Raw genomic sequence first — 12,610 nt, 5'->3', positions numbered from 1 at the left:
CAAACAGGGAAGTGCAGCCACAGCTCTGGTTTTGCACAGACTGTTGTCACTAAAACATAAGAGGATTTTTTTAAAGGTGATTAATGTTGCTCTCCCACACCCAGAGCAGCCACACACTCGCTGCCTGCAAGGCTTGTTTCAAAGGAAGGGATATGTGAGGGCAGGAGAAGTTTCCCAAGGCAGCAGGGCATGGAGCATCTTCCTGGGTCAGAGGGCTGGAGGTGTGCAGAGCCTGTGTCTGAGTTAAATATCTCATGGTTTCTTCTCCTGCTGGGACTACCAGCTGAGAGCTTTCAATGCTGCTGCTGCAGGAGGAGTGCTCTGTCTGCCCTTCTGCCACATCCTTCTGGGTAGGTAGTGATCAGTCACAATAAATATGAGAAGTGATCCTTCAGACAGGTTACTGGATGTGGGAAGTGTTTCCCACACACTTGTGGTCTGTTGGGCTTCCTTAACTGTCAGTCTGGACACACTCAAAGAAGATGGTCCTGTCTGCATGTGCTTTCTAATCAAGTCTAAATGGAGATAGTTTTCTGCTGTTACATCTGTTGCACATCCTGGAGCACATCTCAGACAGCCTCTGCTTTCTCCAAACCCTGTTCTGCAGGAGGATGGCTTGGGTTTGGCTCCTCTGTCCTTCCAAGCTCCTTTCAGCAACAGTTATGGATCTAGAAAGATGAAAACTAAAGTCCAGGCAAGACAGTTTTAAAACCCAGAGAGACTTATTAAATCTGTCCCACCTCGTGTTCAGCCTCCCATGAACTAGTCCTGGGCAATAGTGGGATGGTCATTTGAGGAGGATTCCTTACTCTGAGCTTTAGAGGACCATGGTGTAGGCTGGACTGAGTGACCCTTGGCTCAATAGAGGGCTGGCAACTTTTCCTGGGTGATTCACTTCTCTGTTGTGTTAACAGAGTGAGAAACTCACCCTAAAAATACTTATTTATTTCCCTAACTTTAAGGTCACTCCCTGAAGTCAAGACATTTACTTGTAGGCAAAGAGTCCTACCTTGGTAAACCAACAGATCCCTGAGTGTGCTCTCTTGAGTGTCAGAAACTTATGTGGTGAGATCACAAATTCAGTTATTTGAAGGTGTTTTCGTGTGTTTTGTATTGAGCTCTAAGGCAGACTTTTCATTGGGAATCTTCCCTACAAGCTGTCATGTTTGTTTTATCATCCCCCAGATCCTATTCACTTATACATGCTTCCTTAATGGCATTTCTGGGATGACATGGGATTGTACTGAGGTCCTTTTTCATCTAGCCTTTTATCTTTCTAAAGCTTCATGTTATCTGAGAAGTATTTCAAACTGAATCTCACTGTCCTCTCATGTCTTCTAAGTAAAAAGTATGAAATAAGCTTAGTCCAAATCTCTGGAGGAATTTTTCCTGATTGACAAGTCCTTGCAAATATGTCCTGGGACCCGTCTGTTCTGCCTAATAAATCATCATTAGCTCTCAGCAGATGAAGAGAGATTCTCTTCATCTGACAGGGTATCAATTCACTTGCCTTAATGTACATAAAGGCTTTAGGTCTCTCCACCAGTGCTCTCCAAGAGAGGCTTTCTGTCAAGTGAAAAAATGGGATTCAGGCAGCAGAACTCAGCTGCCAGGTTTGCCAGTGATGGACGATGCAGGTGGGAATGCAGCTCTTTCCTCCTCTGCTTTATTGATCCTGTGGCTCTGACCAGTGTAGCAATGTTTCTATATCAGGAAAACCAAGTAGAAAGGAATAAGGGGGAGGCGATGGCTGAAATTCGGTGTCAAAGCCTGACTGCTCTCAGGGAGGGGTTTTGGGAGGTCAGCAGCAATGACAGCTCTTCCCTGGGGCAGTGCTTGTCCTCACAGGGCAGTTAAATTATCATTATTATTATTATTATTATTATTATTACCATCATCATTATTATCACCATCATCATTATTATCATTATTATTGTTGTTGTTATTATTTCATTATAGTGTTATATTTATTATTCAACATTATAATGTTATTAATAATATTACTACTACTAATAAACAACAATAACAACAACAATAATAGTGATAATAATTTGTTAGTAAGAAATTCTGGACGATGTTACTATTGAGGGTTTTATTGCTGTATAAGGTGCTTTATTTTAACAGCACATTTTTGGGATTTCTTCCAATTTATTGGCACGCAGGAAAGTCTCCTTCAGAGTCATAGCCTACACAGAGGAGGACAATGTGGTGGTTTGGGGGTTTGTTTGTTTGTTTTTGAGACTTTGAGCTTTGTTTTGTTTTTGAGAAGTGAGGAACTCCAGGACAGAAGGACAGACAACACGAAGCATCAGAGCAAAGTTTGGCACCAACTCACTGATGGGAAACTAAGTGGGAGGTAGTTTTTAATTTTCTTGGTCATAATCTTATTTAGGCACATCAACAAAGAGCTCATCATGAGCAAATCAAGAAACCAATATATGACAGGCAAGCCACGGTTTCAATGTTCACTGTTGGCCAGAACCAGCCCATGCTGGAAATGAGAGATTTGCTCTGGTGCTTCATGTCCTTCTGTGCTGGAGTTCCTCACTTCTGTTGTCCAAAGTTTCAAAAAGAAACAAAACCCAAAGCCAACAATTGTCCTCCTCTGCCTGGGCCAGGTTTTAGAAGGAAGCTTTCCTATGTGCCAATAAATTAGAAGTAATCCCCAAAATGTGCTGTTAAAATAAAGCACTTTATAAAATATTAAACCCCACAATAGTAACTAAGTTCACAAATTCTCACGAACGTTAAATTTAATCCAGATATTTCACTAATGCTTTAGTTTTCATTCATGATCTTTCTCTTTCTTAAGCTTTCTAAAAATGTATTTGTAGATTTAAAAATACTGCTATGTGTAACTGCAATTTATATCCTTTTGCATTTTCCCCCATAAACATCAAGATTTAAAAAAAAAGGATTTAAGGATTTTTTCTTTTTGCTTAATCCTTTCCCTGCAAGAGCTGAGCTATGAAGAAATGCACCAGAAGGAAGTGTTTTAATGCACTCACAGAAATGGCAACGCTGAAATCTCTGCAGTATTTTAGTCACTGAGTTCAAGTATCAGGATCCAGCTTAGAAAAATATATGAGTTGATAACCAAAGTAGTTTATTGTCTATTTGTTTGCTCAGTTGCCATGGCAGAGAGTTCAATGTGAGTGACTCTGTGGGGAGGCAAATGCCTCCTTATATTTGAAACTGGGCTGTAGGGGAACACAACAGAATTTGTGCCCATCAGAGGAGATGTGCAGGGAATAGACTGAGAAAGTGTGGCCTCGGAAGAGTTCTCCCCTTACAACTGCACTGGAGATAAACCAGGTCCTTTTCAATGTATCCACACAACTTGCTTTTCAGCCCTCCTTGAATGCTAACCCTGTTCCACAGGAAAGCTGAACTTTTGAATCTGTTCTCCTTTGCAGCCTTGACTCAATAAAAAAAATAAAGATTATTTCTATTGTATGATCCAATTCTTCAAGCTTTCGACAAGGCTTTTGAAAGAAGCTACTTGAAATCTGTGTTAACACAGAAAATAATAACAAAACACCTATATTTCTCAGGACTTTGCCCAGTACTTAGGCTGTGAGAGCTTAACCATGCAGTCAGGATGTAAAGGTGGCATTCAGAAAAGAAGGCTGTTGCTTGCAGTGCCTCTGAGGATTGAAGGAAAAGCAGGAGTTGGGGCGTGGAGCAAAAGACCAAAGAGATGTGTAGAAGATGGCCACCAAACAGCAGAAGAAAAGATGAAGGAAGGAAGGAAAATTCAGCTACTCACGTGGTGGAGGGTGTGCTATAAACAGTCTTGGTGCCCAGATAAAGGTACCATCTACTGGAAAGGGAAAATAAGTAGTTGGAATAAGGTCAAAGTATCAGGGTCAAGAGCCACCAAACAAATAGCAGAGTCCCCCCATTCTTTCTTATGTCTGGCAAATGAGGGAGGTGTTGGTTTATGATAAAAAGGAAATTTCCTGCAGTGCCTCTCAGCACTCAACCCCAAACCACTCAGTGCTGGCACTTCTGCAGAGGCTCTCACATGGGCAAACATTGAGTGAGAAACCTCATAACACTTTTATGCTACAAGGTCAATCCTGATCCTGAACATCATCAACTAGGCCCCCGTGTTGGATGGACTCCAAGCTGCTGCAGTGCCAGAGGACTGGGGCTAACCCAATTTCTCAGTCAGACAAAGCAGAAAGGAACAACCCCATGGGATAGGAAGTCATGAGTTGTGCTCCTTTTTTATCGTGGCCTGTGTCATAAATTCACGAAGGGTTCCCAGCAGCACCGATGCTGTCAGGCTTGTTACAGCATCACCACTTGTTTATGGCTTGGGTAACTGGACACAAACACACAACACTCTGCCAAAGTTGAGTGGAATTCACAGAAGACACTGACATTAGTTAGCTGGTAAATATCAGTTTATCATGCCCTCTAAGTTAGGCCTCTTTCTGGAGCTAAACATTAATATTTCATAATTTTCAGCGTTCTGGAAGAGGTTAAACAAGTGTTGGTGTCTTACTACATGAACGGGCTGTGTTTTCTCATGGCCTGTTACTGAAATGCTGCATCTGTTACCTTTCTGTTGATAGCAGCTTCAGAAATCCTGGCCAGCTTCCAGAGCAGTACCTTTTTTTCATCACTGTCAGCTTCTGTCAGTTCATCTCTCAGTCATAAAAATTTCAAAACAAAGTCTACTGTCTGTTGTCTAATATTCCTTCCATTAGCCATGCCCTGCACTCTCATTGCAGGCATCTGACATCAACTTTTGGCACAGATAGTGGTTTACAAATCTAAAATACCTTGCTGACACTACCTGACCCTCCCTTCACACTTAGGAAATTGCCATAAGTATCTCTATTTTACAGAAAAGCTTGAAAGGAGGCTCAGACAGAAGTGATACCCCAATTTTCATCCAAGGTTGGTAATTTAGGTGTCTTGTTAGTTGTGCTCTCAGCACTTCAGCCTGAATTTCACTGCTGTTAAATAATCAACTCTAACAGGATACAGGATACGTGTGTGTGCTTTATGCTCCTGGAAACCAGGCACTGGGAGCGGGATGCCCCAAAAGGATGTGCCAACAATAGCAATTTTAGCCCATTTCAAAACTGAAGCTTCTGTCTTGAACAATAGACAAAGAATTAAGGGTCTTTGCAGATGCTCTGGAGGAATTTCAATGTGCTTGCAATCTTTTTATTATCTGGACTTCCTGTTTTTATTTTTTTTTTTCCTTATCTGTGCTGTTTTCCTGCAGTTATTTCCCAACCTTCTGCTGAGATCTGCTGTGTCCCAGCTAGTGGAGGTCTTATTCCTTGGTATTGACTGTGGTATATTATTGGAAACCTGTGGTTCAGTTTATAACCCATCATATTTTCCCTGGCTCTCTCTAGAGGAATAGTGCTTCTGATTAATTTTATTAGTGGGTTTATTTCAGTTCAAAATGAGGCGTGGGTTTCCAAGTGACAGAAAATAGTCCTTTTCTTACAGTATAACAATGTAGTTCAGAGATGTATTATCCAGAGAAAATGAGAAGATTTTAAAGGTATTTTTAAAGGAAGAAAATTTCAGGCTTGATTAAAAACAGAACTAAAGGGGGGAAAAAAGGGTTCAGCAGTAATTCCAAAACAGGAGTTGCAAAGATTGCTTCCATGGGTGACTGCTGGAGTCTGTCCCCCTCACAGCAAAACACTGTGAACACTGGGTGGTAAAGATTTCTTTATCCTAGGAGCTAGTGCACAGAATTTAGAAATTTCCAGATAGAAGAGAGGGGAGGTGCTGGGAATTGTCAGGAACTAAACCTTAGTACAAGAAGAAAAGGAAGGAACCACAAATTCTGTGCCAGTCTCTGGATCCAAGGGCACCAAATGGAGTGGTTTTCATCACCCTGCCTTGAGTAAGATTATTCCTCTTCATTTCTTCCCCTTGCCTTGAAAATACCTGATGTAATTGGATATCTAATAACCAGTACTGAAATTCTTTCTTGTTCTCCCAAAACAAGTAGTGTTCTTTCTACACGTTCCTTGTGAAACGTTAGCTCATTCTTATTCCAGCTTCCCACCTTTACAGCTGAGCTCCTTTCTCATCTGTGAATCATCTGGAATCATCTGCCTTGCCTCTTGATACCAGAAGTGATGTGACTACTATATTTTGCTTAAATTCACTGATCTTCTTTTCCAGCCCATCGCTTTTTAAAGCATTCATCAAGCAAATTACGGAGTCTCGAGGGTGTGAACTCTTCCTGTTCAGCCATTTGGAGCAGTTTAAAGTTGTGAAGACAGAGAGCAGAACTGAATGGAACTTTTGTCTCTGCCTTGGATCCAGAGGGGTCTTAAAACTGAGCATTTCCTCTCATCCAAAGCTTTCTCCAAGGCAGTGCTGCCTCGCTCAGAGTGAGCCTGTGTGCATTCATCTTCCTCAACACCTCATTAATCACACAAGGGAGGTCTGGTGTGCAGGATCCTCGCTGAAATTCGGCCTGTTCTCTTGTTTGGTTTAAACTGGGAGCTAATGGTTTGGTTCCTTTGTAGAACAAGCCCCTGTGGAGCAGGGAGAGCTCTGGGAATGCTGGAAGGACCAGGAGCTCAGCTCAGCTCTCAGCTGTTGACTCTGCTCCCCCCTTCACCCTGGGACTTTCCATTTCAGTTTGCAGTGTTATGAAGTTCAGCACTGCTCGATTCTAATATCCTTTCCTGTGCCCACAGAAGTGACTTACTTTTCCACAGCTGACATTTATGGTACTTTTCTAAATGAACGATCATATTGTTTGGTTCCTGGTTGTGCAGTTGTTGACAGCTACATGTATTTAACTTCATTTTCATGAGTTATTTACAAGGGCACAGTTAATTACAACTGTTTGCTACCCAGTTTGCATACAGGGTACATACACAGCTCTTATGAAATATTTCAGATATCCGTGATTTTTTTCTGAAGTTGCAAAGGTTGAACGACTGCAGAAAATTAAAACCAAACAAGTAACCCCTTCCCCCAAGAGCTCTAATTTAAAATAAGTTTCCAGCCCAACAGTTACAAATCAAATCAAGATTTATAGTGACAGTATTTTGCACTTCTAGGGGCCTATATATCCCTGGTATGCACATCTCCCACGTATAAGATATTCAAACTGTCATCCTTTACATAAAGGCAATTTCATTTCATGCCACTTGTGGTAGCACAGAGTAGATCCACACAGGTAGATTGTTTTTAGCATGAGTGAAGTGCATCTGAACTGTAAGACTGAGTTTATCTATCATCTGATAGCTTATCAAATTTAGTTAAGTCTCCTGAGTAGATCATTGGTGAATCCAGTATCATAAAATCATGGAATACTTTGGGTTGGAAGGGACCTTAAAGCTCATCCAGTTTCACCCCCTGCCATGGGCAGGGACACCTTCCACTAGCCCAGGTTGCTCCAAGCCCCATCCAACCTGGCCTTGGACACTTCCAGGGATCCAGGGGCAGCCACAGCTTCTCTGGGCAACCTGTGCCAGGGCCTCCCCACCCACACAGGGAAGAATTTCTTCATAACATCTAATCTTAACCTACTTTCTTTCAGTTTGAAGCCATTCCCAACATATCAATACGTACCTTGAAAAAGTAGAACTCATTCTAGGAAGGAAAGTGTGATGGAACTCCAGCCATAGCACAGACATAGTCCTTGCTCCACCTTCCCCCACTACCCATGGAAAGGAATAAAGTCAATTTTCAGTGTTGAAAAGTTACTTTGAATCAGACCCCAAATCAGTAGAAGTCTGATGGCATCATGAGACATTCTGTATTCTTATTTCTCCTTGATTTTCATTTTTTTAGGATTCAGCCATTTTGACACAGAAATTTTACTTGGTAACCTCAGCTTAAGTTTAACTGTGAGTCATCAGGAGTAGCTCAATTATTTTCCTTGAAAATAGGGCTGAAATAAGGATGTCAGCACGACCCTGCTAGTGTTGCACACTAACTAGTTAAATAAACTGTTGGGAGTTGAATTAATAGACTCCAGGCTGCTTAATCCCATGGCAACAATCAGCCTTAAAGATCTTTTTAACCTGTCATTAGAGATATAGGAAAAAGAAAAAAATAGTTAAAGAATTGAAGATGTTAGGTGTTAAGGAGGAGTTTAATTCTAACAATATCCCTTAATACTTTTTCCTTTAGCTATTGAGAGAGCTTTTTCTAAGGAGAGCTCAGGTTTGGACACTTTCAGGTGGTGCAGCAAAAAATATTTGGGAGAAAAGAACAGTTAGTAGAGACAGTGGAGCTGATGCTACTGCTGCTGCAATTGCTCCTGGTGAAATCTAATTCTGATGCCTGGGGGGGGCGAAAAAGAAGAAAGAAAAAAACCCAAGACACAACAGGAGGATGAAGAGATTAGCAAAGACAAGATGCTTCCTCTCTCTTCTGCAGGATGGAGTTTTCCTGGCAGTCACACGGGTAGAGAAGCAGAGAGAGCCTGTGATCTGATCAGCACTGATGTGGGGATACTGAAACTTTGCTTTTAGCTTCACTTTCAGAAGCAAACACAGCAGTGCTGCAAAGAGATAGCGAAGTCTCGCCTGGCTGACCCTGTCTTTTTGGTTCTAATAGAAGAAGATAAAAGAGGAGAATAGGAAATACAGGTAGATCTGTGAGGACTAAAAATTACTGAAGCCTCGTTTTCTGGGGATGTGTGTCCAGTGGTTGACTGAATATCCTTCCTGAGAAGATTACGGTGCAAATTCTTGCGTGTTTAAGACTCTTATCTTGGGACTCTGAGCAGCCTGGCCTAGTGGAAAGTATCCCTGCCTGTGGCAGGGGGGTGGAACCAGATGGTCTTTAAGGTTCTTTTTAACCCAAACTGTTCTGTGATCTTACAGCAGCTGCCTTGTGTCCAGTATCACTAACCCATATACAGCCCTTCACCCCATGCTGGGCACTTACAGGGAGCATTAATGTGTTCCTGCTTCTCCTTCCCCTTCTCCCAGCTGCCCATCCTCACACCACTGGTGAGGATCCAGTTGTCTTTGAGCTTTCTACTGTTCTGTCAGATTTGATCAAGACAGACCTCCAGGCTGAGGAGTTGTGTGTGAGGTGAAAGGATTGAGAAAGACAGCGGGATCACATGAGCCTTGTTTCCATAGTAAACGAGGCTGAGAAGGTGGAGGAAGAAGGAGGAGACATATGGCAAGTGGTGATAGCAGGAACCAGAGCTCTCTTCTGAGGGTGGCTTCAGGCTTGACTCATGTGCTGGAGCCAGAGATGTAATTTCTCTGAATCAGCCAAGATGCTTTATAGGATCACATGAAGTCGCAAGAGCATCAGGGATCCAGGAAATAAGATTTGCTGTTATGGTAAACACAGTTTTTCCTCTTCATATCTTTCTAGCCAATGTCACAACACTTGATCACCTTCCCTTTAGTTTTATTTATTTATTTTATTTTAAAAGATCCCCAAATGCTGACTGCTTCTATAGATTTTTGGGGTCATTTCCCCCCTCCCCCTTTTTTTTTCTTTTCAACACACTAAATATCAACAAATGTTTTTTGACCTTTTCATGCAGTTGTATTGAAGTTTGTTCAGCTGGAGAAGAGGAGACTGTGAGGAGACCTCATAGCACTCCACATCTTCCTCATGAGAGGTAAAGGAAGGCCAGGCACCAATTTTTGCTCTCTGTGACCAGTGACAGAACCCAATGGAACAGCTGGAGCTGTGCCAGGGCAGGGTCAGGTTGGATCTCAGGAAAAGGTTCTTCCCCCAGAGGGTGGTTGGCACTGACCAGGCTCCCCAGGGCAGTGGGCACGGCCCCAAGGCTGCCAGAGCTCCAGGAGGGTTTGGACAATGCTCTGAGGGACAGGGTGGGATTGTTGGGGTGTCTGTGCAGGGTCAGAGGTTGGACTGGATGATCCTTGTGTGTCCCTCCCACCTCAGGATATTCCATGATTCTGTGCAGAGTAAATAGCATTTATTGTCCTTAGATCATACACCTTTTTTAAAGAATTGTGACCAAATATCAAGACTTCATGCTGTTAAGGGAATGTCCAGGGTGTTTGTGTCTGCAGTTCTTGTAGAGGAAACCTAATAATATCTCATAGAAGAAACCTAATAATATCTTGTAAAAGAAACCTAATAGGTTTACTACTTGCTGTTTCCTACTAATAATCTGGTTTATAATGTGTTCTTAATTATCTTAATTAAAAAGAGCACAGAAAAAAAACATGTTTACAGCAACAATGCATTTATTTCCAAAAAAGCAAAGTGTTTTCCATGCGTTCTCAGGAGAAAACAGGTTTTGATACACAGCTAAATGATTTGGATCACAAACTGGAAGCAGCTGGAAAGGGATAAATGCTGTAAGGAACACAGGAATTTTCAGTCCTGCTAATACAGAAGAAAAGAGGCAACTGCTCATCTTGACACACACAAGAGAAGGTGTGTGCTGCTAGAAAAGGGTTGTTTCAATCACAGCCTCCTGTCAAGGTGACATCAACAATTTGATGCACCTGGGGGGTTGGGTTTATCACAGAATCATAGAATGGCCTGGGTTGGAAGGGACCTTAAAGCTCATCTCATTCCACCCCCTGCCGTGGGCAGGGACACCTTCCCCTAGACCAGGTTTCTTCCCCCCAGACTGGCAGGAGCCTCTGCTGGGTGGCTGAGCCCCCCAGTGCCTCTCCCAGACCCCCCCACATCTCTTGGAGGAGGTAGTTTTCATCTGACCTGTATTTCCTGACTCCACATCCAACCCCAGCACCAGGTCAGAATGTGGGGCACAGGCAGGTGGTGCCCAGCAGTGGCACAAGAGGAACGGGCAGGAACTGATGCCCAGGAAGCTCCACCTGGACATGAGGAAGAACCTCTTTGCTGAGCAGTGACTGAGCTCTGAACAGAGACCAGAGAGGGTGTGGAGTCTCCTCACTGGAGATATTCCAGAACCACCTGGACACAATCCTGTGCCATTTGCTTTGGGATAACCCTGTTTGAGTGGGGAGGTGGGACCAGATGATCCACTGTGATCCCTTCTAACCTGACCCATTCTGTCATTCTGTGATTCTCTGACTACAGAATCACAGAATGTGCTGAGTTGGAAAGGGCCCACAAAGATCATCAAGTCCAACCCTTAGCCCTGCACAGGACCATCCCCAAAAGTCACACCATGTGCTTGAGAGCATCATCCAAACACTTGAGCTCTGTCAGCCTCGGTGCCATGACTACTGCCCTGGGGAGTCCTGGGGTGGAAGAATCAAAAGGCAGATGTCATACATCTTCCCCACGTGCCTGGAAGAGGATCAGCTCAGGGGATGTGTTCTTGACAGGGCAGGCAACACCATCAGCAGTGATGAGGGTCCCTCAAAGCGGGTGCACGTGATCCTTGTGGCGGGAATGGTGCCACCGAATCTGGAGCGTGGATTGAACGCCACTGGCTTGACTCTGCCTGTCTCCTTTCCTCGTGCTTTGAATGATTCATTGTCAGGGTAAAGATAAAAGGAAGCAGAGTATAAAGGTACCTTTATCTGCCAGCCCTGCTCTCGCTGGATCGTGGCACGGAGAGACCCAGCTCCGCGCTCCGGCCACGTGTGGAGGGTGGGAATGGGAATGCTGCTGTGGGGAGGGGCAGGGAATTGAGGGCACTTGGGCACCTTGTGCCATGTGAAATCAAAGCTGACCCCGTCCCCGGGGCAGTGAGAGGGAGGGCGAGGCTGCCTTTTGCCGAGTGGCAAAAAGAGTGAATTAACACAGCGGGTAAAATTTCCCTGCTTTTAAGCGATTGTCAAACATAATGGCAGCTACCTGCCTGTTTTCTTGGGGGATTTGTACTGAACAAGGGGAAGAGCTGCTAACAGGATCCCAGGGTTGAGGAGAGATTTGAGAGGAAGGATCAGAAGAATTAAATATGTGACATGTAGCGAGGCAAGATGATAATGAATGGGTATATCTGCCTGTGCTGCTCAGTGCCAGCCACTTGAATGAATTTATTTAGGGAACAGAAGCAAAATAGCTGAACTGCCATGATCCTCCATCCAGAAAATTCCCTTTTTTTTTGGTCAAAAATATCAGTTAGCTTAAGGAAAACCTTCTTACCAGTCCCATGGGGCTGAATTGTTTCCATAGGCACACTTTTGGGATGATCTAACAGTCACTCAAATCAGTGGAAACACTTTCTTGGACCAAGATATTAAATCCAGCTCTTTGAGGAGGAAGGGATATGATAGAGCTCTGTATATTTTGGAGGCTGGATACATTAAGGTGAGAGGAGGGGGTTATTTCATGTAGTACAAAGAGATCTATTTAAGCACAGAGTTGCACTAAAATAGGAATTTTTATATGAGCCATAAGAATGTCAGATGGCTCAGATAATAATAATATCACATAAAATAAAGTAATTGTATTGTATAAAGGTTGTCAGTTTATTTGCAACACATCTAGTCATAAAGCTGATCATTTTCTGTTAAATTAAAGTTGCACAACTTGCCTCTGAGCAAGAAATAAAGGGCCTGGTACTTTTTATTCTGTATTTGTAATTTGGCTTGCTCTGTTTATTGGATTTTTTAAGTCATTAAGTGAAAGACAGAGGGCCAGACATCCACTCACTCAAAACCAGTCCATTTCAAATGAAAAAGTGAAGTCAGCCTTAGAATATTGCTTTTAAAAA

This window comes from Neopelma chrysocephalum, unplaced genomic scaffold (genome assembly GCF_003984885.1).
Source record: "Neopelma chrysocephalum unplaced genomic scaffold, ASM398488v2 Primary Assembly neopelma1_94, whole genome shotgun sequence".
In the NCBI taxonomy this organism is placed as follows: Eukaryota; Metazoa; Chordata; class Aves; order Passeriformes; family Pipridae; genus Neopelma; species Neopelma chrysocephalum.
The sequence above is the reverse complement of the archived record's forward strand: the minus strand, read 5'-3'. Positions refer to the sequence as shown.